The following is a 24,922-nucleotide window of genomic DNA, read 5'->3' on the forward strand; positions in this document are numbered from 1 at the left end:
ACGGGACCATACCAGGTATTACTGACAACACACACCGCCATTAAGATTAAGGAGCAAGCAGCTTGGATCCACGATTCAAGGGTGAAGAAGGCCCTGGTGAGGATATGGACCACCACTCCAATTGGACCAACAAAATTATGGTTTTCCAGATCCTAATGATTGCAGGGGTGTGGTTCTCAGATTCGGGGTGGGCAGTTTGGGACGAGAACTTACACCTGACCTTAATACAAACTGTATCTCAAGTGATTAATAAGACGAACAGTTGGGTATGCACCCATCTGCCACAGCATGGGAATAAGGGTGTATCGTTAATCAGGATTCCCTTGCCTGCAAACTTACCTTGGACTAATTTGTGGGAAAACACATCTTGGGGTCAAAAATATGAAGAAGTTTTGGAACTAGAAGTTAGTAGCTTCGTGCCATTGGAATCTTACTATGTATGTGTACAAAGGTGTAACCCGCCTAAGGGTATGGGAAAACAGGATTGTATAAATACGGGTACTACTTATGTGGGAAATCAGACATCTTGTAATCAAACAATTGATATTAGTACAACTAGCAGTTGGGCAAATTCAACCAGCTGGACGGTTCCAGAAGGAAAAGGGTGGTATTGGTTATGCAATGATACAGCCTGTAAGGTCTTGCCCGAGAATTGGAAGGGAACTTGCACTCTTGGAGCAGTAGTCCCCAATTTGACCATACATGATGTAGCGCCTCGAGGTTATTTGAGAAATCATATCCAGAGAATTAGACAAAAAATTAACAATCCATTGATAGAGAGACACACTGCTTTTCATAGTTTTGTTCGATGGTTTATCCCATGGTTAGGAGTGAGTGAATTGGAAAAGGCGATAGTTAATATTTCTGCAATTATAGAGAAGTTAGAAAACAAAACTCTGGATGCTATAAAGGCTCAACAAGAAGAGATATCTAGTTTATCACAGGTAGTATTACAAAATTGGATGGCCCTAGACTTGTTACTGGCCGCTCAAGGGGGAGTCTGTACAGTAATAAATACAAGTTGTTGTATGTATGTAGATCAGAGTGGAAGGATCTCTACCGACCTGGAAGAAATATGGAAGCAGACAAGGGTCCTACATGAGATCAGTAAAGATGATCTTTCATGGAGTTTTAGTGAAATATGGAATAAGTTAACCTCCTGGTTGCCCAATTTCCAATGTTTGAAACAAGTGTTCATTGCTCTATAACATTAGCAGTGTTAGGAATATTTGTGTGCATGTTGTTTAGATGCCTGCTTTGTTGTGTTACTGTAAATAATGAAAGTATCTGATGCAAAAGAATTTGCATGGGAAAAGAAAAGGGGGGATTGATTAAGGAGGTATTGGGGAGGCATTGGGGAGGCAAGGACAATCCCCAGACAAGGACTGTATATCTCGAAACAAGACACTGGAACTCATGATAAGGAAGCGGCAGACGGACAGAGAAACAAACGTAAGGACTATAAATCTCAAAACTGGACATTGGAATTCATTATAAAGATACAACAAACGGAAGAATTGGCAACAACCAGCTCTCGCAATTAAGAAACATGCCAATTCAGCAGATTCCTGACCAAAGGTGAAAAGTACACTGTGAGGAAGACTCGGGGTCTTCCTCCCAAAGACCCCTGCCCACGTCCCAAAGACCCCTGCCCACAATTCTTGGGAGGCTCTACGCAGGCGCAAGGTGCCAAAAGGCTAATTAGCATGAGAAGCGAGGGAAGGCGGGGATAGGTAATGCATATGTATAGGCGCTTGTAGAATATTGAGAGATTGATTGTATAAATTCAAGACTGCTTTCCGCTTTGGGTATGCACGATAGGTGGAGAGATCCCCCGTGCATCATCCAGCGCTGCAATAAAGACTATACCACTTAAAGGAATTTTGGCTTCGATCTTTGAATCAATACTTTATTATTATTTTTTTTTTTATAAAGGCGGGAGGAGTTGTGGAGATGTGGGTAGTGCTTAGGTCCAGCAGGAAACTTGTGCATGTCAGTGGGACGCTAGAGACTGAGGAGGGGATGAATTTTTAACGCAGCCTGTCCACAGAGATATCACACCATTTGGGGACAGCCCAGTGGCCTCCATTTGACCAAAGTGCCTGGAACTTGCAGAAAAGCGAGAGGGGCACACCTCCAGCAAGCCGCGGGGCAACCGCCTTACGGCTTACAAAATTAAATCAATCAATCCAAAAGAATAAGTTACAGCTCGTGTCTCAAACTCTGCAGCCTGCGCGTCTTCAGGGCTGCTCCCAGCTACTTTCTGAGGGACCCTTTGCAACCTCAGTTCCTAAAGCCCTGTCAGGGAGCCCCAGCGGCCGCCCCGCGCATGCGTCACAGCCTCGCCCCTCCCCTCCCCGCACTGTGGCAACGGCTCCTGCGCATTCAGCGGGGGCGTGCGCAGTGTGCGCAGTGTGCGTAGCGCGCTGCGTGCGCGGCGTTCCTAGGGCGCGGCCGGTGCCCCGCCTGGAGCTGTTTGTTTGTGCCGCTGCGGCGGCGCGGCGCGGCACGGGAGCGGAGCGGAGCGGAGCGGAGCCCGGCCGGGCTCGGCGCTGCTGCGGTCGCCATGTTGAGGCGCAGCAAGGCCGAGGTGGAGCGCTGTGTCGCCTCCGTGCAGGCCTCTGCGGCTTCTCGGAGAGAGGTGAGCGAGGCCTCGCCGCTTCCCTTGGCCGGCGGGGGGGGAGGCGGAGGGGGTCCCGGTGGGGTCCCGGTGGGGTCCCGGTGGGGTCCCGGGTGGGGTGGGGGGCTAGGGGGGTGGCCGGCGTCGTGAGGGGAGGGTTGGGGCTGCCGCTGCCCCTGCCCCTGCCCCTGCCCCGCGGCGCCTCACGGACAGGAGGGGTTTTATAGCAGGGCTTTCCTCGGGGCCGGAGCGAGGGAGAGGTACTTTCCTTCACAAACGAAGCACCGCGCCGCCTTCAAGTTTCAGTGTCCTTTCCGTGCGGCGCCGTGGAGGTTTCTGGCCGGCCGCTCGCTGAAGCGACAGCGCCGAGCGAGGGGGGCTGGGGGCGCACAGCTCCGCTCCCTGTCAGCCAGCGGGCCCGGGGGTGACAAACGCCACCCGTGCCCATTTTAGCTGGGAAACGCTCAGCCGCCTGATGCGATTCAGCGGGCCCTAATCCTGAAAGATCCCGGCCTGCCGCTCGGAGTTGCTTTGAAGCGGCGTGAATGTGCCCGAGCTAAGCGTGATCCGGTAGGGACTGCGTGCAGGGGCTGTGCCTTTGGTTGGTGCCTTTCCCAGCAGCAGCAGCAGCAGCAAAGCTGTCCTGTGACTTTGTGGGTTCGACTTGGGCACTGTTTGGGCTAGACAGCGTCAAGTGCATCGCCGCCAGGTGCACAGATACGTTCCCACAGTGTTGATACTCCCCGGTGGCCTCGACACAAAATATTTCCTCTCCTCTTCTTGTGCTCAAGGCCACCGGACGCGTTTAGTTTTGACTTTCGAGCGATGCTTACAGCTGACTGTGTAGCACAGTCCACCGAGGGAATAGTTACTGGTTTCCTTGTTGTGTTGATTTCGGAGGGAAGGGTCTGCCAAGGCTGCAAGCGTTTCTTTTGAGGTTGCTTTTCATCCCTGTCCGCAAGGCGTCAAGCGTGAGTCCGCTCTGGCGTGTCAGTGATACCTGAAAAGATGGACCGAAAACGCGGAGGCCTGTTTTCATTGAAATTCACTTAAAGTTTTACATAGATCACTTGGGGGTGGGGGAGGGGTGGGGAGTAGCAATTTGAGTGTATTTCGAATGCAGACCGTTGATTCATGTTTTGCATCGTTGGGCCTAACTACCTCCAGTAGTTTGGAGTTCACAGACAAAACCTGCTTTTTGATCCGGTGTTGGGAGCTCGGATTTTAAATACATATTTAAAAATAGCTTCTAGTTTGATATGAGAATTTGATATGAAGCCTGTCTGCAAAACCTGCTATGAGAAGCTTCCTCTAGAGCTGAAGAAAAGACTGAAGAAACTAGCTGAAACTTTGGGAAGGAAGTGAAGACTTTTCTGCTCTCCCTGTTCTTTATGGAAATGTTATACATCTTACTCGTGGGGAGGGACTTTGAGGCTGCAATGAGATAATAGATTATGATGCATGCCTTTCAATCAGACTGAGATATTTTGAAATTTTCCATTCTCTGTACGTGTACATGTATACTTATTTGTTGATAAATAGACCACACTTATAGACTAAATTAAATATCAGCTCACCTGAAAGGTTTCAGACCCTGATAATGCAGTAGAATTGGTACAAGTGTGCCACTGTGCACAGTAATCTCTGTGGAATTTTAGATGGAGAATATGCTTGTGAATACCGGCAAAGACACACTTTGCAAATGTGTCCAATGTTACGGACACAGCGTGTCATTTATATTAATGAAAGTATTGATGTGCAGATTAAGCATGAATATAAAACTTCAAGTGTCTAGGGCAAGAAACCAAACATACCTCACCTCATGGAAAAACAAAACAAAACAAACATGCCCAGATTTCAGGTCAAATAGTCTCATTAAGGAGCCTGGTTTCAGATGGTTTGAAAAGTATCTTATTTCTAGATACAGTCACTGTACAAATGACCTGCTTCTGATCGTTTGTGCTTACATGATGAATCTGTACATCGGACTTAGCATGAAATATCTGTATGAAGTCTATATTCCTACTGCAGGAAATGAGCATGCTCAGAACTACTTGAATTTTGCTATATTCCATTCAGAGTAACTCATTAACTTTTATATATGCTTTTGCATTGTATTCACTTTTTGTGCCTTGTTCTGCTGGACCATACATAACAGTGTTCCATTAAATATATATATATAGTTTTATTTTTATTTCATATTTTTATGCAGAAACTATATACAAGGTATTTTCAAAAGATAACATACTTTGCCTTAATTATTCAGGATGCAAGAGGAATTTTGTTACAAATGTGAACACCTGAGGTTTAAATTTAGCTTCTTTAACGTCTAGAACAGTAATGGAAATGCATATTTCAATTAACTGGCAATATTACTTTTACACTGTGAGTGTAAATATATGTGGTTTGATCCTGCTAGGATCTATTTCTTTAGTCATCCTCAAGAACTGAGTTCACAAGTCATCAGAATTCCTTATAACATACACCTGATTGTTTTATACCGTTGAGTTCTGTTCATGCACACCTGTTTTATTTTTCCCTTTTCTATTGAAAATGCAGTTGCTCAGGAATTCCTGATGGTACTGTGTTACCAACTACACGTGTTTGTTTTTTCCTTTTTATACTAGTGACTTACACAGATTTTATGTAATTACATCATAGCAAGCAAAATTTCCTTTCCTGTTTATGGAAAACTGGTTGCTTCAAAACATCTTTCCAGTGTCATCAATAAAGGCTATGTTATTAAGACTTGTATCAGCTCTCTTCAATGAGTGTTTGAGATGGATGGAAAAGCAGCAAGGCAGCCTTTCTTCCCTATGCTTCTACCTGTGCCTATGTAAATACTTCCTTATCCTGATTTAAAGGAGACACACACCTAACCTATGTATGCACTTTAGTTATTAGGTTTAAGACAGAAACTGCAGTTTGCTTCGTAATGAACAACTTGGTTCTTCTGGCTGTTTTCTGAATCGGCACAGTCAGGAGGTTTTCCTAAAGAAAATACCTTGTCTGAGTTTAAAATGCGTACCTTCCTACCACATCTTTCTCTCTTGTTTTCAATGTAATGCGGCTTTCACCTCAAGCCTATAGTTTAGTGCTAGGTAAGGTCTTTTTGATTGTTATTATTTGTTATTATTGTATGTAGTTATTCAGTGCAGTAGCAGTTCAGTAGCTGAATGCAGTCCTTACTGTGTTCATGACGAGAAGCCCTCTTCCCCCCCAAAAAAAAGTTTATATAACTAGCCTGATAACACCGTTGGGATTTCGGACTGTGCCATGGGTTCGGGAGACCACTCTCAGCAATACTTCCTTTAAATTGTAATTCAGTTCTTCTAGTTTTTTCATGCTCCGCTGACCGTATGCGCAGCCCTACTGTGGGTGGAAACAGCCCCTGACCCCAAGGGGTATGGCCTGCCTTGTGTGGTTATATCCCAGAACGTGGCAGCCTCGTTTGCACCTCCTGCAGGCTCCGCAGTAACCCTGTGGCCCGAACTCCATGGTTTTTGCTGTGTTTCCACGCTCTAAACTGAGAGTAGGTGGGATTTCTTAGGTGGGAAGAAAACATTTTACCTATCTTGAAACAGTTGTGAGTGATATGTACTAGACCAGGACTAAGTACCATCTTTTTTGTTTACTCTGTCAGATTTTAGGGGTTCTTTTTGCAACATTGTTACATTGGGGGAAAAAAACAGGCTGTACTTTAAATGTAGCAGACTCTCTTCTTCTACTTCTTCTACACTCTTCAGTAAGAAGTGGTTGTGAAATGTCACAAGTATTAAGGCTTGTTGCTTGCTTCACCAGTAACCTCAATTTCACGTTTGTAGCCTTGGCCAGTTACAGGAAAAGCATTGTTTTCCAAATCCCACATCTTTCAAAAACAAAACTTTGGTTATGAGGAGCGGACTGGAGCTGATAACTAGTTATCAAATTCAGTCTCTCAAAAAGTATCACCCATAATTTCTGAAGGCATAGGAGATCGGTATCTGCTCACGTATACCTTCCCTTCGTTCCTAAAAGTCTTCCAAATATTCAGTAGGAGGTATAATGACTTAAAACAGGTAAAATAAACTGAATTCCTTACATGCTACAAGAATGCTTTTGCATAATGCTACATCCCTCAAGGCAGGGCACAATCGTTTCCAAATTCAGAAATGGATAGCAATATACAAATGGCTTGTCATCAGAGTGAAAAACTCTCCAGTCTTGACTGGGTATTAAGTGAATCTGAAGTATGACTCTCCTTGTTCTTTTCTTTAAACTTTCTGCACAAAAGCAGGAAAGTTCTGATCAGTGGTACCATGACTTTTTCTGGGTGGTCAGTTTTGTGCCTGCAGGGACTAAGTGAGAATAGAGATAATCGTGGTTGCCAGTTGTAAGGGCCGAGTGAAGCAGGAAGCAGAAAGTGGGAATGACCCGCTTAGAGTAGTTGCCATGTGGAACAAAGATAAAATGCTGTGTTCAGGATAAACGAGGAACATTCCAGTAATGCTTTGTTACCACGAGCAAATCTGCTGAAGGTGGAAAGCCTTATATCCAAGTAACTATAGTACTTGTGATAACTAAGAATGAGGTTTTACCTGTGTTTTTTGAACAAAACCTCTTATTTTGGAAAGAATGTAACTGTGCTATTGGTCGATGTTCTTGAACATCACGATGTTCGTGATGATCTTGTTCTTTGGGACTTGAAAGTAAACGCTGTGCTTTTTTTTTAAGGGAGGTGATGTAACTAACCATGATGGAACAGGTCAATTTATGGAGATGCATTTGAAGAAGAGAGCTTTGAAGTGAAGCACACGGGTCCTGGATTGCTGTCGATGGCAAATAGGGGTCGGGATACGAATAACTCTCAGTTCTTCACAACACTCAAAACAGTAGAAGCCTTGGACTTTAAACACGTGGTGTTTGGTTTTGTGACAGATGGAACGGATGTTGTGAAAAAGCTCGAATCCTTTGGTTCTCCCAACGGGTTAGTAAGTGGAAGAGTTGTCATTACAGACTGTGGGCAAATAGAGAATTCTGGCTTTTGAGTATACAGATGTTCTAGCAGTATAAATCAGTATTTAGATGTTATTGATTAATTATTTCCACTTCCTTAAAAAGGACACTTCTGATGTATAAATGTAAAATTGCAGCTTATGGTTGTTTTTTATGTGTTCTAATTGATTTTGTTTGCATGTTAAATAAGTTCAGACACTGGCATATTTTGGGTGTATTTGTGTTATGACATATTTGTATGGAATGTCAAATTTTACAAATTAAATCTTAGTCTTGTCAAAATAACTATTGTCTTCACTTTGGCTTGCTGAAGAGCAATTTGCATCGCGTTGTGTACTTATTTTGAACATGCTAATTGATGTTGATGGTCAGTAGACGGAAGGCCTTTGAAATGTCATTCTTCCTCTGATGAGCAGTGAGGAAGCTGAGGCAGCTGGGCAGGTGCTGGTCAGGTGGATGCTGTTTTGTGCTGTCTGCAGGCTCTTGGGCACTTGAGTACTTTGAAAGGTAAAGAGCAGTTCTTATGTGCAGTCTGCCACAGGATTTAGTTCATACTTGCTCGGGAGATTACCTTCCAGACCCACGTTGTTTTTGTACATGGTATGTTAAAGTGGCTGGTAACTTTTCGTGACAACCATCTCCTGGAGTGTTATCTGGGAAGCTGTGGTGCAGAGGGGGAACGTGCATGGGTAAGTTCTTTTTAACTTCTCTCTTACAGCTCGGCGCCAGGACTATCAGTATTTTTTTCAGAACAGCCGACTTGCTGTTCATATATGCAGTTAGAGATGACTATAGACATCACATGTTTCTGTCACGCGCTATATCTTCATATCATGCTTTACTTCTGAGGCTAGCGAGAGCAACCCTTCCCTCAGCCTCTCCAGGGAACGCTGCTTACACAAGCATTACCCTGCACGCCCCTAGCGCACAGATTCGACCCGTGCCTGCGTTACACGGAGCTGTAACCCAACAGCGAGCCTCTCCCCTGCTCGTCCCCGTTTCAGCTCCACAGCACACAGCACGGGACGAGGCCCCGCCGTTGTTCCCGTTAACCCCCTCCGCCCGCCCCGGTCCCTCAGCGCAGCGGCCGCCTCGATTTCACGTTGGTAGCCTTGGCCAGTTACTGGAAAAGCATTGTTTTCCAAATCCCACATCTTTCAGAAACAAAACTTTGGGTATGAGGAGCGGACTGGAGCTGATAACTAGTTATCAAATTCAGTCTCTCAAAAAGTATCAGAAGGGTCTTCCTATGCAATTACTTTGAAAGTGTTGTACATCTAAAATGTGCTTGTTGTGTGTTTTCCGTTCAGAAATCGTTGAAAGGATTCCAGTTCGCTAAGCTGTATTTTGAAGTAAAGGAGTATGAACTTGCTAAAAGGTAATACGCGTTGCTGTATTCTGCTATTCTGTTCTCTAAAGTACTTTAGAAAAGCTAAGTGAATATGAAGTAGACTGGAGAAATCAAGATCACTATCATGCTGCTTTACAGTAGCAGTAGATGTGGGTATCAAGTGCTGTTTAAATCTTTATAAAACAGCAACTTAGATAATTAGTTGCGTGATACTGAAAAACTTGCTGTTTGAAATGGCTTTTATTCCATTGTATTATGAAGTAATTACAGTTACAGTTTCTTTCTCTCTTTTTTTTTTTTTTTTTTTTTTTTTTTTTTTTAGTAAATACCAATACTTGGTGGCAAATAAGTAGCGTCTGTACATGTAAAAATAATGTTGTTCTGTACTTTAAGGTCCAGACCAGGTATCTGGAACCAACCATGACTGCATTTCCTGTATCACATGTTAAATTCCTGCCCCGCTTCCGTGGACACTGGGGGGGGGCGGGGGAGGACAGAGGGAGTCGTATTATTGAGGAATATTGATCCTTTTTTTCCTGCTCCATAGGTATATATCTACATACCTCAGTGTGCAAAAGAGAGATCGGAGAGCACACAGATTTCTTGGACAAATTTATGAAGCTGAGGACAACATAGAAAAAGCTTTTGGATGTTACAGGGTAAGTACTCCACCGACCTCCGATGTCCTGCTTTAATCCATTGTAAAGGGACTTTTAAAATCATTCTGTTCTGGACTTTTCTTAAATGCATAGAAGAAAACATGTTTGTGGAAAAAGTGTAATATGTATGCTTTCTGTTGCCAAAGGTGTATATGACGTACTGCAGAGGGGATTCTTCATTTGATGTGTTTTGCTTCATCAGTATTTTTTTTTAAGATGATTCTTTTGTGACCTAGACTGGGTCTTTGTGCTAGCTGCTACTAAATTCTTTCCATATCTTACATTGCCCTTTGGATTAGGGAATTTGACAGCAGTGACAGATTCTTAGCAAGGGCTCAGGTGACAGCAGTAATCTAGTTGCTACTGGAAGACTAGACCTAGGGTGTTTTCTAGTTGTTCGTATTTATTGCTTTTTTGGGGGGTTTTGTGTGGGGGGGTGTGAGATGGGGCAGGGCGAACATAATTGACATTTATTTGTATGATTGCCCAATGAAAAATTCACCATCAGAATGCCTTTGTTCAGGTTTTGGGGAGGGAGAGGATGTGCTCAAAAGTTTTGCTGCCAATACATCCCAGCTTGTCGTAGGGTGTGACTTAATTATATATTTCTTCAAAAATGTCTATATGGAGTTAGACTAAAGGTACGTAAGAGTCCAGCTGCCTGCGTATAGCTGGTGGTGGGGGCAGAGTAGCTGGCTTCTGCGTTTTTTCCCTTGGAAATTCTTTCTTTTCTGAATTTTTGCTCTTTTGAGTTGCAGCAGATGTATCTGGGTGCTGTAGACTAGTGATGCATTTAGCAACTGAGGTCTTTCTTAACTCATTCAAAAAGTATTTACTAATAGATCTGTCTAATTTGAATACCTGTGTCTTTTCAATGACTGTTATAATTTTCTTTCCCATTCTGTGTGGATTGCAAGATCAGGTTACCTTTTTTTTCCTGCCTTTTTTTCCAGTGTGCGTGCATGGGGAAAACTAGCGTTCTGTGGAGTTGAACCCAATGCAGAAAGATCTAGTACTGAAGATAGCGGAGTTACTGTGCAATAATGCCGTCACTGATGAAAGAGCAAAATACTGGGTTGAAAAATCTGCTAAGTTGTTTCCTGGAAGCCCTGCTGTTTACAAGTTGAAGGTAAATGCCAATTTCCAACCTCTGTTCTGTGACGTTCAGAAGCTTCTAGCGTCTGACTGGAGGAGCACTTTTCCCGTGTCATCTTCTGTAAAACTTCCTGGCTAAATTATTTTAGAATCTTGAGTATTAAATCTAATGGAATTAATATTCTTTAGATGTAATTCTTCTAGAATGTATTCTATTTTTCTAGATTTCCTATTCTTCTATTTAAAAAAATGTTAATTTCTCTGCCATTTGACACTTCGGTCTAGCTTTCAAGAAAACTGCAACTGCAGGCTTTCGTACACTTGTCAAGGTTTCAGGGTTGACAGTCTTCAAAAATGCAGGAAAATCATGTTAGTAGTCACATCCAAGAAGTTAAGACGAGGTAGGCAGTTCTCTATTTATTGTGTGACTGGCAGGAAGGTATCAGGCCTGAGAACTCAGACTTCCTTGCCCTCTATGCTGCTTGTTTGTTTTCTAAATTTGGATTAAATAGAGCAGAAAGTAAGGAATGCTCTAACTCTCGATTGCTGCGTAAAAGCCTTCAGTCGCACAGTCTGACTTTTGCACAGGTATTAGTTTTGTGTAACACAGCAGCAATGACACTTAGTCTTAAGATGTTTGTTTTAGACAGGCTATTCTGTGGCAGGGTATGCTGCCTTTGAACCAAATGGTTTCACAAGCTGAACATGCCATCCATAAGAGACAAATTCTGATTTTTTTTCCCTATTTTAAATGTTTGAGTGTTTCATTAAGCTTCGTAATAACTGGAAGCTTTTCAGCTTTAATAGTTTAAGTAATGTAGTTTGTGTGGTGGAGGCAAGAGTTGTCTGTTAATGTAGTTGTTGAAAAGGCCCACATGCAAGATGAAATATTAATGTGTTGCCTTCATGTTCAATAGGAGCAGTTGCTGGATTGTAAAGCACCATCGCTAGCGGAACTTCATAAATATGATGTTGGTAAGAGGCGTTACTCTCTGAAACTCAGCATAAACATGACTGTCTGTACCAGAGGTTCTTCTAGAAATACTTCGTATTGCAGTAAGAGACAGATAGCAACACTGAACAGCTAGTATGGCCCTAATCACTCCAAAAGAGGAGTGAATATGTAAGGAGTTTCAATTTATGCTGTAACATGTTGCTGAGAAGCAGTATTGTTATGCTTGGTTCTTAAGAATCTGTCACATACTTCCCTACTTCTATCCTTTCTGTGTTCTCTAGTCTGTTCTGATCCATTTTCATTTGCTGCTGCCTGTTTAGCTCTTTGTGTTTGGACATCGGTAAGCGTCAATGGGAAGGCAGGTCTGTCTTCCTATGTGACCTATGAATATAGGCTCCGAATATGTTTCTAACCACCTAAGAATGAATTCAGCTCTGTAATAATGGCAGTGTCGGACTAATACTGGTTTGGAACAATGGGCAGTAATGTTTGTGTTATCGTCATTTGTGCCAAAGATGTACACTTGGGTCTTCAAGACAGAACAAGGGAGGACCAGGAATGACAAAAAGGAATTTGCATTGGGGCTATATGGGTGCTCACGCTCATTGCTAATGTAGTCGGTTAGGTAGGACTAAATATTCGAGCAGGAGGCGTATCTATTAGTATTTTTAGAGTCGAGTGTGAGGCAGCCTTTATCAGAAATGAAAGTGCTCAGGTTCCCTAAATGGTGGACTGGCTTCTCTTTATTCTAAACTAAATTCTTAACAGAGAAACTGTGACTATTGTACATCAATTCTCATTGTATACAACTAAATTCCTCTTAATTTACTCAGTAGCAATTTGTTAAATTGCAGTTCTGAAGTGTTTCACTCAACGGGAAATAGGAGAGGTCCGGGTCTATTCAGCAGTTAATCACTTTCCTGAAGCCATAACAAAAAGGAAACTTTGGCTACCTCATGTTTCAGTCCGTGCATAGATTGATTCAAACAAGTCATGGAACAAAACTTTGAGCATTTCTCCGTAATTCTTTAGGAGATTACTTTTTCATTTCAATATGTCTTGCTTTATGCTGGTCGCTGTAAACGCTTAAAATACACTTTCGCTGGTTTGGATAAGCAGTCTTTATTTATTTAAGACTATATTTTTAATGTAAAGTGTGTTCTTTTTCTCCACAGATAACACCTTACCATCCCATTTGGGTAAAAGTCAGAGTAATAGCGAACTGCAAGTCGCCCGTCAGAATCTCCAGGTAGGAACTGTAATGGCCTCAGACATTTTGTAATGATCAGTAATGTTACAAAGATTCTCACTTTTGACAGAGAATTCAGAAATTACTAACTATATCACTGTCATCATCCACCTCTTCCCCTAAATTAGTTCACTGACTTGGTAATGACATGGGTAGTGGTTAGATCAGATATTTGCTCTGCTGAAGGGAGTTTGAACACAGTGCTATTATTCCAAGAGTTGTGTCTTGTGATGCGGTGTTGGCATGGAGAGAAACACCTGCAAGCACTGCTTTTCCTGACAGCACCTGAAACTATGCTCTTCACTCTGGGCATTCAAGAGCACTTGCCCTCTTGACTTGATCTTCTGTGAAGACCATCCCTTCTGCCTTTACTTTTCTGCTGCTGGTGACTCCCAATAGTTTATCCACCAGCAGGCTTGGGCCACTAACTAAAGAGCTCCCAAACCTGCGTTGGTTTTATTCTGTAACAGCTTCTGTGCTTCTGCTAGATTTCCTGCTGGGACTGTCTTTTGCACCATCCAAGATGAAAAGAATTGTGCGTATCTTTTTTCTCACCACTTTCCTAGAGGTGCTTTCCACTAACTGAAGAAACAATACAGCAATCTAGTGTTTAGGGCACTGGACTCTTTTGTCTTACAGATAATAGCATTATCCAAAACTTCTGGAAACAAAATCCTACTTTTAATTGTCTATGCTGTTACTTGAACAGCCATGCAGAGCTGAATTCTGCATTTTGGAAGGCCAAGCAGTCCTGCCGCAAATCCAATTGAATGTAGATGGCCATTAGGATACTTCTAATTAGTCAGCTATTGTGTAACACTATAATTAAAAACAAAACCTAAGCATATCTGCAGAGGAAAGAATTCTAGTTCACTATAAATCGGTAATTTCATGTGTTTCGAAGGCGTTTCAACATTTTTTTTCCTTGGTATAGAGGGAGCGTTCAGCACAGGAGAAATATGCACTGGAACTTGAGAGACGAGAACGTGCTCTAGTTGAGCGAGAAGAATTGCTTCACAGATGTGAAGCAGCTTTCGCTGCAATAAAAGATGCTGATGAAGACGTTTAGGCAGTACTTGGAACTATGAAAAAAGTACAATAACTTACTTAGTGATTCTTATTGCTCCCCATACATTTTAACTTGCTTGTAGTTTTCTTAAGCCATCATATGTTTGCTGGATATAATGCTTATTTCTTTAAAGTGTTTGAAACCCCCAAATGAAAGATTTAGCATAAAAAGTGCCAAACTGTTGTTAGTGAGTTTGGTGTGGTTTCCAGTTCAGAATGGTGCAATGAATTGTGGGATGTGTAGGTACAGATTACTGTTGAAATTTGGGAAAACTAGATTAAAATGAAGCAGTTAACCACTGGGTTAGAGAGGTCAGTAAGACTGGTGCTTCCAGTATTTGCAGGTCTTCGGAACAGACTAGACAAACATTTGGCAGGAATGAAGTGATGCACTTTATTATGATACAGATGGTACCCGATTTGATAATGGAATTGGATGGTTTAGACATCCTGGCACCACCTACAACAGCCCTGTGGTCTGTGAAATTATTGCCAAATCCCTGAAGAACTGTGAAATTATTGTCAAAACCCCAAATATGCAAGCCTTATAAAGCATTGTGTAATGTGGTTTGGAGAAATTGAGAATATTAATTCTTTTTTTTTTCCTCTCAAAACCTTTCACTTATAATTCTGCTGTCCCTGACTGTTTTGAAAGTTTATGGTCAATTTCAAGCCACCTTGCTCCTGTTCCATCCCAAGCTGGGCAAGCTTTTCCTAGGCTTGGTTAACTCTAAAGGTTTGGCCTTTTCAATGGAAGTAATTGAGCACTCCGTTTGGAGCCTATCTGTAGCATTTTCTTTGTTGATGAGATCATTTCTATATTTACTGCTTAAGTCCTTTTTGCAGCATGATAACAGTCTGAGAGTGAGGCTTAAGAAAATGTAGTGGATGGTTGAATTCCTAGTGCAGAAGACAACACTTCTGAACAAAAAGCTATTTTCACATAGAAGATTCTCACGGTTTCTGAGAAATGGAATGTTATTTTCTGAAAACATTTGTTTTATACTCGGCTTCAAAGCCTCAGTGTTGTTGTTTTTTTTTCCAGAATCTGCTGGAAAATATTTAATTATATTTCAAATTTCCAATGAAGGGGAAAAAAGACATATTCCTTGGTTTCTTTTTCAAGGCACGCAGGTTTTTGACTGTTACAAGTAATTGTCGCTTCAATTTTCCTTTGTTGCAGTTTCTTTTGTCTGTTTTTGCTTATATTTTAATGGTATGTACTGGTATTAAATTATATTGTGGACTAATAATAATAACAAATATTAAAAGATTACTATCTTGAGTTTCACAATTATTTTTTTCCAATTCGATGAAATGTAGCACGTATTGGATACATTGCTGGACATTGCAGGACAGGTGTTTAAGTACAGGTGAACTAAAGCGTCTTAACTATCAGCAGTGAATAGTTAGAATATTTGAAAGATTCAAAAAAAGGGAGAATTGGGCATATTTGTGGTTAAAATGGATGTTAAAAAAAAAAGAGCTAAGTGTAAACAAAAGCTTTGACATTTGTTTTCATTCACAATTCTTTCCCACACCTGACTTAACTGAGGAATGTACAAGAGGATCAATGAGAAGATCTAGGTATTTTCTGAAAAAAAAAAAACAAGATCCATAGGCTGTACACCATGGCTCCCATTTTCTTTATATTTCTTCTTAATATGTGGTGTGGATGTTGCTTTCTTCACTACTGGTGGTATGTGCAGATTGGACCATGAAGAATTACAAATTTGATCTTTGAAAGTTTGTCCTGTTTTTTAACACTGAAATGGAACTTAGTTGAGAATTATTTCTAAAAAGACTCTCTTGTTAATCACGTTTTAAAATTTGATATTTCTCTAGCAGCATGAGACAAAAATGAGCCAACTGAGAGAAACCTTGAGAAAAATGACTGATGAAAATAACGAACTGAGGTCATCGCTTAACTCTCTGAGGGAAAATAACGAATTGCTAAAAACCCAGGCAAGATTAATTATTTCCTGTTACTAGCTTTACGAGTTACAGTCAAGTAGTCAAGCAGTACAGTCAAGTTTATAAGTAGCTTTGCAAGTTACAGTCAACAATTTTAAATGTTTGAACAAGTTGTTTGCAAAATTGCTGATTTTGTTTCTTTAAGACAAGAATTGTGTGAATGGTTGTAAATACTTTCTGCTTCGTTTTCTAGTACATGAAATTTAGTCTCTCAGAGCTTTTGCAGCATTAAAGACTTTAGAGTTAGTTATTTTTGAAAGTGTTAATTAAAGGAGTATTTTCTCTGTTCTTAAAGGCAGGCTGAGACAGTGGTTCACAAGAATACAACGTTAAAGTTTTCTTCTCACTTGACTTAAATCTGACCTAAATGCTGACAAGCAAATTGCTGCCTAAACTCTTTTGACCGTTGCTCCTTCAGTGAATTGCAGTTCTGATGCTCTTGAGTATGATTAAAATCATCTGCTTCCTAGTCTCAGTAAAATCTTTCTTTCTCTTTCTCTTTTGTGCAAACTGAAGTATTCATAGAGGACTTACATGATGATCAGGATGCTTGTTGTATCCATAGAGTATGCTACTTATATTTAAATGGTGGTTATAGTTTGCCCCATATTCTTTTCTCACAGTCGCAAGTGATATATGAGCAGTATCAGTAGTTAGAATTCTGAGTGAAGAGAAGAACAGTTGTCTGAAGGTAGATACAAGAAAACTTGTGAAGGTTTTAGAGAGATGTTTGTGTAGTTTGTCTTCAGGAACGTCTGGATACCTTTCACAGAGCTTTTCTGTACAGTTGTAGCAGAGGGACATAATGACAATTTCACGAAATCTTTATTCTTCCAACAATGCTAGTTACACAGTTAAAATTTAGCCTAAGTAGATTGTATGAAATAAAGCAAAGGAGTGTATTAAATGTATTAAAATGAGGATCATGCACAGATCATTAAATATTTTCTTTCTCCTATGATCCATTTAGTTAGAATTATAAAATAGAGTGATTTTGTATGTGAAAATCTCTTCCCAAGGCTTTCATAAACATTTGTTTAAGCACAAAATAAAGCATGTGCGTATTACTAATGTACTCGTATATTTTAGTCTATTGGTATTGTGGTTTAGAAAAACATAGACTTGAAAACTGAAATAACTGATGTTGTGGATGTGTTACAGTTACTACGGATTTCAAAAGTTTACGACCCCTTAACTATTCTTATGGACTGGATCTCAGACCAACACCTTAGCAAAATAGAAATACAAGAAGAGAGAGAGGGCAGTGAGAAACCTCAGTGTGCTAAAGAAAACTACACTCTAGAAAATTGTATGAAGGTAAAGGCATTTGAATTTGTTTAGGTTGAAATGTTAAGATTCTTTGTATTATTTCTGAGTGTAACAGGTCTGCCTGTTTTACACACGCTTTGAATACATGAATTAAAAGAAAACAGCAGTTAATCCATCAGTATTAATTCCAACAGTGAGATGTAATAGATAATTTTTCATACAGATATTTATACAGATCATTTTTAAGGAAATGTGTAGTGTGCAGTCTGACCTTGAGATTCCACCTGTCTTTCTATTTTAAGTCACCTTTCTCAGCTGATAATTTATCTCGTGTTTTATCTGTAATACTGTATGTAATTCCTTTTTCCTAAGGAGATACACACGTCTAATTTAAAGTATTTTAGTGCTGATACTAGGTATTAAAAGTTCAAGTTATGTCTTATAAAAGATGATACCGTGCTATACTTGTAACGCTTTTTTGGGATACCGAGGCTTGGAAATCAGTGAAGCGTTCAGGAAATCTGCTTTTTCTGCTTTTTCTGTTTGTTTGTTTGTTTGTTTAATTATTATTCTATCTAAAATTTGTAGCCCTTGGTATTAGACTTCAGAGCTTGAGCTCACACAATGTCTTTCCACTTTTTGTGTAAACCTGTGTAAAATGTAAATTCAGTATATAATTCTGTTACCTGTACCAGATCTGCCCAGTGAGTATTTGTACATGTAGTCTGTTAAACTCCGGGAATACGTTGATTTTAGTTTGGTTTAGTTTTGCTTAGTTTGCTTTTTACTTGTGGTTAGCTTGTACTGTAAGTTCGTATACTGCACGTAACTTTGCCATTCTGTATTTTTACAGCTTTTGCCTATGGTCACTGGACAGCTCCAGTGGATGCCATTTGTGGATCCTAAACTACATATGTCTGTGATTCAATTTATCTACTGGTCTCTAAGGCAGATAGACACTGGTAGTCAGGTAAATTCCCAAGAGATATTTTGTATTATAAATGAGTATGAAAAGTAGATATTTTCAGGGAGTATATATAAAAGAAACTTTGCTGTCTTTGCAAAGCATAAATGCCTACCACAGATACATAGCAAATGAAAAACTAATTCTCACCAAATTAACTTTCTCACATTCGTTGTAATATTTTGCACCGTGTCTGTAAACATATTTTTGCACACATATGTGATCTTTGTTGCAGTAGTGTGTAGCATCTCAGAAATGGTATTTTCCATATGTGCTTACAAAACGTGTGAACTAGGAAAAGAAATATATTTTTGTTCGCTTTATGCATGAGATTTGTTGAAATTGATGGCAACGTGTGGCAAAGTAGCAAAGGTATTTTGATTTCTTTGTTCTCTACTCAGTGTCTAACTGAATAGAACTAAGCTGGTGGTTCCAGTGCTAATGAGAACGTATTTTAAATGAGCATGCTATTAAGTTTGATTCTGAAGTAATATTTCTGCACCGGTTTTTGAAAAGTCCAATACATCTTACCTGTACAGTATTCTTAAGGGTCATGTTTAGACCTTAGTTCTGTAAACGCTTTTGTAGGACCTAGCTTCAGGCATCTTCACAAAAGAGGGTAGTGTAGTAGGCAGCACTGATTAAAGCTGAGTCTGAACTGACTTTATTCTGGAACCAGAGGCAAATTAAATAATGTCAGCATATCAGGGGCCCTGACTACCTTGTTTCTTTGTGAAGTGTGTGTTGACTAGGCCCTGTGCTAATGTTGTTCAACTGCTTGTGGAACGCAAAGTAGTATCCCATGTACAGACTATATTGCAATACACGGTCACGACATCTGCTATTTAATATTTAATCCTTAGGGGAACATACGTACTTAGCAGACAGGATTTTCATGTATTTTAATGTTTACGCTAAATGTGCACGTTGTTTGAAACAGGATGCAAGCATGACAGCAACAATGGAGAGACTTGCAGAAGTTATCCTCAAAGGCGCAGTACAAAAGGGAAGCATGCAAAAATGGACTAAAAAGTCTACACGGAGTAAACCAAAAGCTGCACATTTCTTTAAAAGCTCCTCTATGCCTTTGAGGTTTCTGTCAACTTTGGTTGTGCTTAGAACAGCAAAACGAAGTAAGTTCTGGTTTTTATTATGTCTTTTTTAAATTATCTTTTTCTTTTTCTTTTTTTTTTTTTTTTAAATCTTATTTTCAGGTATGTGCCCAGACAAAAAAACAAATGTACAAAATGCAGCAGTTCAATGATACTGTAGCATCTGTAATGCTTTAGTAGTAAAGGATGTTTTATTTGAATTTTACCACCTGATGAAGCATAATATAGGGAAGCAAGTATGAACCTTGCTATTATTCATGTCATAATTTGTGTGGTCATTTTAATATGCTTTATTTATGTCAGTGAGATCAACGTATTTTGTGACAAAGGGGAAAAGAGATGTTGGTAATTCTCTCAAGCAATCACCGTAGCAGTGATTTGTTTGTCAAGATCTGCACTGCATATAATGGTACAGCTAATTGCTCCTCAGTAAACTGAAATCAGTAGCAAATTCAGAACAGTTCTAGAATTTCATTGCTTTGTCAAAGTTTAATGTAAAGCTCATACTCTATCTAGCTCTTACCTCTCTGCTGTCTCCCCTTTTCTCCTACCAAGTCTGTCACTGCAAGTGGCTACCCATAAACATTATCAGCATTGAAGAATGCTACCATATGCTGATGCAGTATAGTAATGTATTTTGTTAACAGGCAAAAGCAAACGAGGTCGTACTTGTCTGGAGATATCGCAGTTCTTAGTGACTTTTGCTTCAGTTCATGAGAGTTACTCCACTTGTGCAATTTCCAGGATGCCGTAGTATCTCTTCTCAGCAGCAGTTTCTTTAAAAACAAACAGGGCCTGAAAAGACAAAAAACGTTTTCTTTGAAGTGATGACAAAAATACTGACCTGTGCAGTATTTATACTGGTAGTACTTAGAATAAGTAGGATTTAAACATTCTGGAAGACCACCCTGTCACCATTAATAAACAAATACAGTATTTCAGCTGTTGGAGGGAAGAATCAGTGTATTTTCAATTTCAGTATCATATAGTTTCAGTCAGAATATTTTGGTGAAGCATGATTACCCTGAAATTGAAACTCACATTTCTAGAAATGTTTGATGAAAATGATGCAAATGAATTACAATACAAAAAAAGTACTTATTGCAGAGATTAACTATAAGCAGATGAAAGCTGTTGATCAGAATGAATCAGTTTAGCTTCTCATGGTCGGTTTTTACTGCGAGCCTATAGAACATGGAAAAAAATTACCTGTTAAATTTATGTTGAAACTTACCGTGTATGAATTTTCATCACTGACCACATGTCTAATGATCTAGCGATGACAAAGCAGCACATTCAGTTTAAACATATATATCCTGTTCCCTTCAAGATGCTAATATCCAGCAGATGGCACTGTAATTAAACTTTTGCTATATGATAAATTTTTCCCTTACTCTTAATTTTCTGTGCTCCAGATGATCAATGCTATTCCAAGATATTGAGGAAGATTTGACATCATGAAATTAAGAAAACTGAATTGATTCACTTAATCTAAATTCTCTGAATAATTTAGTGTTCTCCAAAATGGATGCATATATAACGTGGATGCATATATAACTTAAACTACAGCTTTTTATGGAAAGGAATGTGAATAGTTGCTGTCATGGCAGTAATTGCAGTTATTCAGATGAATGAGCCTTTTACTCCTTTATTAGAGGCTTCCCAGATGTTGAAACCAATATAGTCCCAAACTATGCAGCTTGTGATTTCTTTTCTCTCTTAAGGAAGCGATTAGAAAGGTGTTATATTTGCAAATATATTTTGCTCAATTTGTGAGTTGTAACTTGTCTTTTTTTCCACTCACAACAATTTTTGTAAGGAATAAAAATAGGCAGAAGATGCATTTAAACAAATAAGTAAATTAATATTTTCAGCCATTTAATTTTTTTTTTTTAATTAGTATATATCTGCAACAGTAACTCTTAGGATAAATATTCATGTATTTGTGATCATCTAATGGAACTGTGATTACATAATTTTTATTCCCTGTTTTCTGTTATCTTTCAGTGAATTACCTGACTCAGGCATTTCGTTCCCTTTGCGTGGACTTGAAGACAGATGAAGGAAAGATCTTATTTTTGCAATACCGATGTGTGCCTATCATACTAAGCCACTTAACTATATCCAAAAAATGTCTCCTTTTTATTGCACTTAATGCATTAGTTGAGATGGCCATGAACAACGATAAAAGTGAGTAATTGAAAAAAATACATACAAAGTTATGATGAAAGTAGGTGAGGTAAGCATAAATACCAAATCAAAAATAACGTGCTGCTTCTCTATAAATAACCTGATCTAGCATTAGCATTCATTTGTGTCATTTAAATTCATTAGAGATATAAAGTATGTTTCTGAATTGTCCGTCTCTTCTCACTGTCAGCATCCAAGCTTTACATCTTGTCCTGGTTGCTTTCTTAGTGGTGTGATTTTTTTTTGATGTTTAGTTTAGCTTTTCTGTTTATTCCACTGGTTTACCTTGCTGATGTTTTGCCAATGAGTAATTTTCTTTTGAAGTAAGGCTGTGCCAGGGCAGCCATTTCATGAAATCCTGTTAGCAGGTGGAGATAAAATAAATAAATAAATAAATAAATAAACTTTTATCTTTTTTTACCCCCCTAATGTGAACAGCTCACCCCTAGCCATTTTTCACTTTAAAGTAATTGGAAATGGCACATCTGTAAGGGATGGTTATGTTTCAATGAGTTGTACTGTGGTGTGGTCCTATAAAAGGGTTAATAGTCTCCTTCACAGTGGTTTTCCAGGTGACACAGGCAAAGAATCAGTTGATAACAATCTGGATGAACACACAAGTAGTGAGCCATTCCAGTGTCATGTGGAACAATCCTTGTTAATTTTCTTAAAATAAAAAGTATTCATTGTTTTTTGGAACAGAAAAGGGAAGGAGAAGGGACTGCTGCTATTTGTGAAATGTATATTGTTGGCTTGGGGTATTTTGTTACCATGTACTATAGGGGCAAAAACAGAAAGCGTGTTTGACTTGGGATGGAACAACGTTGAGTTAGAAGGCATTTTGTAGTGAGATAAGTGGCAGAAAGATTTACCTGATGTTGTTTTCATCCTTTCAGACCGTGTGGTTAGTTTATCTATTTATTTTTTTTACACTAAAGTATTTCTAATCATCATAATTTTGATCGGTATAGTAACTGGGAAAGAAAAACCTAAGCAGGGTTGATGGTATCTGACATTACTTTGAAGAAAAATTCCACTAACAGTACATGTTCTGTTATCTAGTAGTAGTCATTTCGATCTGCTGGATGCCTAGATTTGGAAGAATAATGGAGATAAATTGTGACAAGTTCACATTTTGCCATGTTGCTTGTAACCTTGTTGCATGTCAAATGTAACCGTTCAGGTATTGGTACCATCTGTTTCCTATCTATACGTAGTATCTTAATGACAAATTAGAATTAATAGTCTTATTGCTGTTCATCTTTACTGGCACGCAGCTTTTCATGTACCCCATCCCTGTTTGGTTCAGGTGTTTCACATCCAGAATCCTGTCAGTCTGTCTTGTTATAAAGGTAGTTCCTGGCCTCCAAGGTGTAGGTTTTTGTTCTGGTCTTTTCTGATCTTTGTAAACTTCTGTTCAGTCCAACTTACTTCTGTGACATAAGGAATCCTGTTCTGTTTTTAACCTTTTTTATTGCTTTTTTTTGTGTGTGTATGTTTGTGATGGTCATTTAAGAATGAGGGTGGCCTCCCGTACATCCTGTGTCATAGCTGCGTGAAGGTCTTGCACATCTAGGAAGCTGAAGAACAATTGATACCATCCTGAGGTCAACATGTACTGGGTGATGGGCTGGACCTGTCCTTGGGCTCTCTTAACTCGGGGTCACCCACGAAGGCATCCACACTCGAGGGGCCTTGCACTGACTGTTACCTCGCCTGCCCTCCGTTGTGCTATAACCACTGGCTCTTAGCAGGCCCAGCTGTTGACGACGAGAATCAGTTAAACTCAGCAAATGGTTCCAATCTTGCCAGTGACTGTGTAAGAGACAGCAGCTCATCAGCAAGCTGTTCAGTGTAGTTACTGGTTCTTTTTCTGTGGTCCTTATGTAACTTTTCCACGAGCTAACTCTCCATCACTCTGTTGGGTTGGTCCGGTCTCCTGGCAGATCCACATGCAATTAGAAACGAGGCAAAACCGTAATGGTTAATTTGTTAAAACATGAACTTCAAGCTGGTGTTCCTGACAGTCTTCATTTTCTGAGGTGACAGAGCTTTAGCTATAAAACAGAAATTTCTGAATGACAATAGCTGGTGAGACTTGATGCTGTGAGTGACTGATCACTTTGAGGGTAAATTTCAGATGAGTTCTGTCAACAGTGATAAATTGCTCATTGTTCATTACAGTCTACCAATGAAGTTAAGTTAATGTAACTACCAAATGCTGCAATTTTTTATGGCTCCTATGGGAGGCTTTTGCAGATTATTTAAAATTGTGTCAAATCCTGACCGGATAGATTCCAAGTTAGTTTTTCTACAGTAGTTAATAAAAACAAAATCTGTGCAGAGATGATGCAGAAAAATATGTAAAAATACACAGTTTTTATTCTTCTAGTTCATCAGATAGACAGGCATTTAAATTATATGCTTATTTTGTACATTTGTGATGATTTAAAATCTATTCTGCAAAAGCTTATTTGAAATGAATATATAAAATGAATAGATAAACAATGTAGGAAAAATCTCTTTAAATGCATGTCTTTATCAGTTTGCTTTCATGTGATTGAACTTTGTGAAACTTGAGGTATTATTTCCACTTTGGCTCTTCTGCTTTATGGTAAAATTCCCTCAGCGTATTTTTTATATTGTTTTATAAACCTCACAGTTAAAACATTTTACAGTGTATCTGTATGTATATGTGTGTGTATATATATTAATAAAGTTTTTTTATGATACCTTAAGACCGGTATTTTTAATAATAAAATAATACAGTATTATTGAGACCAGTAAGAACAAGCCAGCAAAGAAATGCCCAAGTAAGCAGAATATGGTATTTGTTTACACCTACAAAAAGGAATTTAAGGCATTTTTAGATATTTAAGGATATTTATAGGAATAAATTGTAGGACCTCCTTCTTCTACAGTAAAAGTAGAATAATATTACAATAACTATTAATTTAATGGCATATTCGAAGTAACTATATCCTGGGGCATACCAAGTGTGTTTATACGCTAAGGGCAGAGTGCAGTGAATAGTGACTTGTTTTGTTGGATTCCTAACAAATGTGTTCAGTTCTGTGACCTATTAAATCGGTACTTATGTTCTTTATGGTGTTGCTCTAAATCAGTCTGTACTATTAGAATCAAGAGTGAAATAACACAAGGGAACAGATTTTACTTTATTCTGAATTGACTAAGTTTTGGGGAGCAGGATAAATAGAAAAGATTATACTATATGGCCATGTTTAAAAATTATCCAGCATTTTACAGGAATTGTTTTGATATTCAGGTGTTCTTATCCAACTCTGACCTCTCAATTACGATTCTGCCTGTCTTGAAACGGTACGGTGACAGTTTTGATAATGAAAAGCTGTCTAGTCATCAGTGTCTACATGTACTATTTCCGTACGTCATTTTGCAGCAG

At 39.3% G+C, this 24,922-nt stretch overlaps 2 long non-coding RNA genes across 2 annotated transcripts; both read left to right on the forward strand.

Moving 5' to 3' along the window:
* The first annotated feature begins 2,328 nt into the window (after positions 1-2,328).
* Positions 2,329-10,839, forward strand: LOC140003589 (uncharacterized). Its single transcript, XR_011812489.1, has 4 exons — positions 2,329-2,641; positions 7,334-8,993; positions 9,514-9,625; positions 10,579-10,839. It is a non-coding gene; the product is annotated as an uncharacterized lncRNA (long non-coding RNA).
* A 9,858-nt stretch (positions 10,840-20,697) lies between these two features.
* LOC140003566 (uncharacterized) lies at positions 20,698-24,227 on the forward strand. The gene is made up of 2 exons (XR_011812455.1): positions 20,698-21,501; positions 23,018-24,227. It is a non-coding gene; the product is annotated as an uncharacterized lncRNA (long non-coding RNA).
* Positions 24,228-24,922: the final 695 nt, after the last annotated feature.

Source organism: Anas platyrhynchos, chromosome 13, assembly GCF_047663525.1.
Source record: "Anas platyrhynchos isolate ZD024472 breed Pekin duck chromosome 13, IASCAAS_PekinDuck_T2T, whole genome shotgun sequence".
Taxonomy (NCBI): domain Eukaryota; kingdom Metazoa; phylum Chordata; class Aves; order Anseriformes; family Anatidae; genus Anas; species Anas platyrhynchos.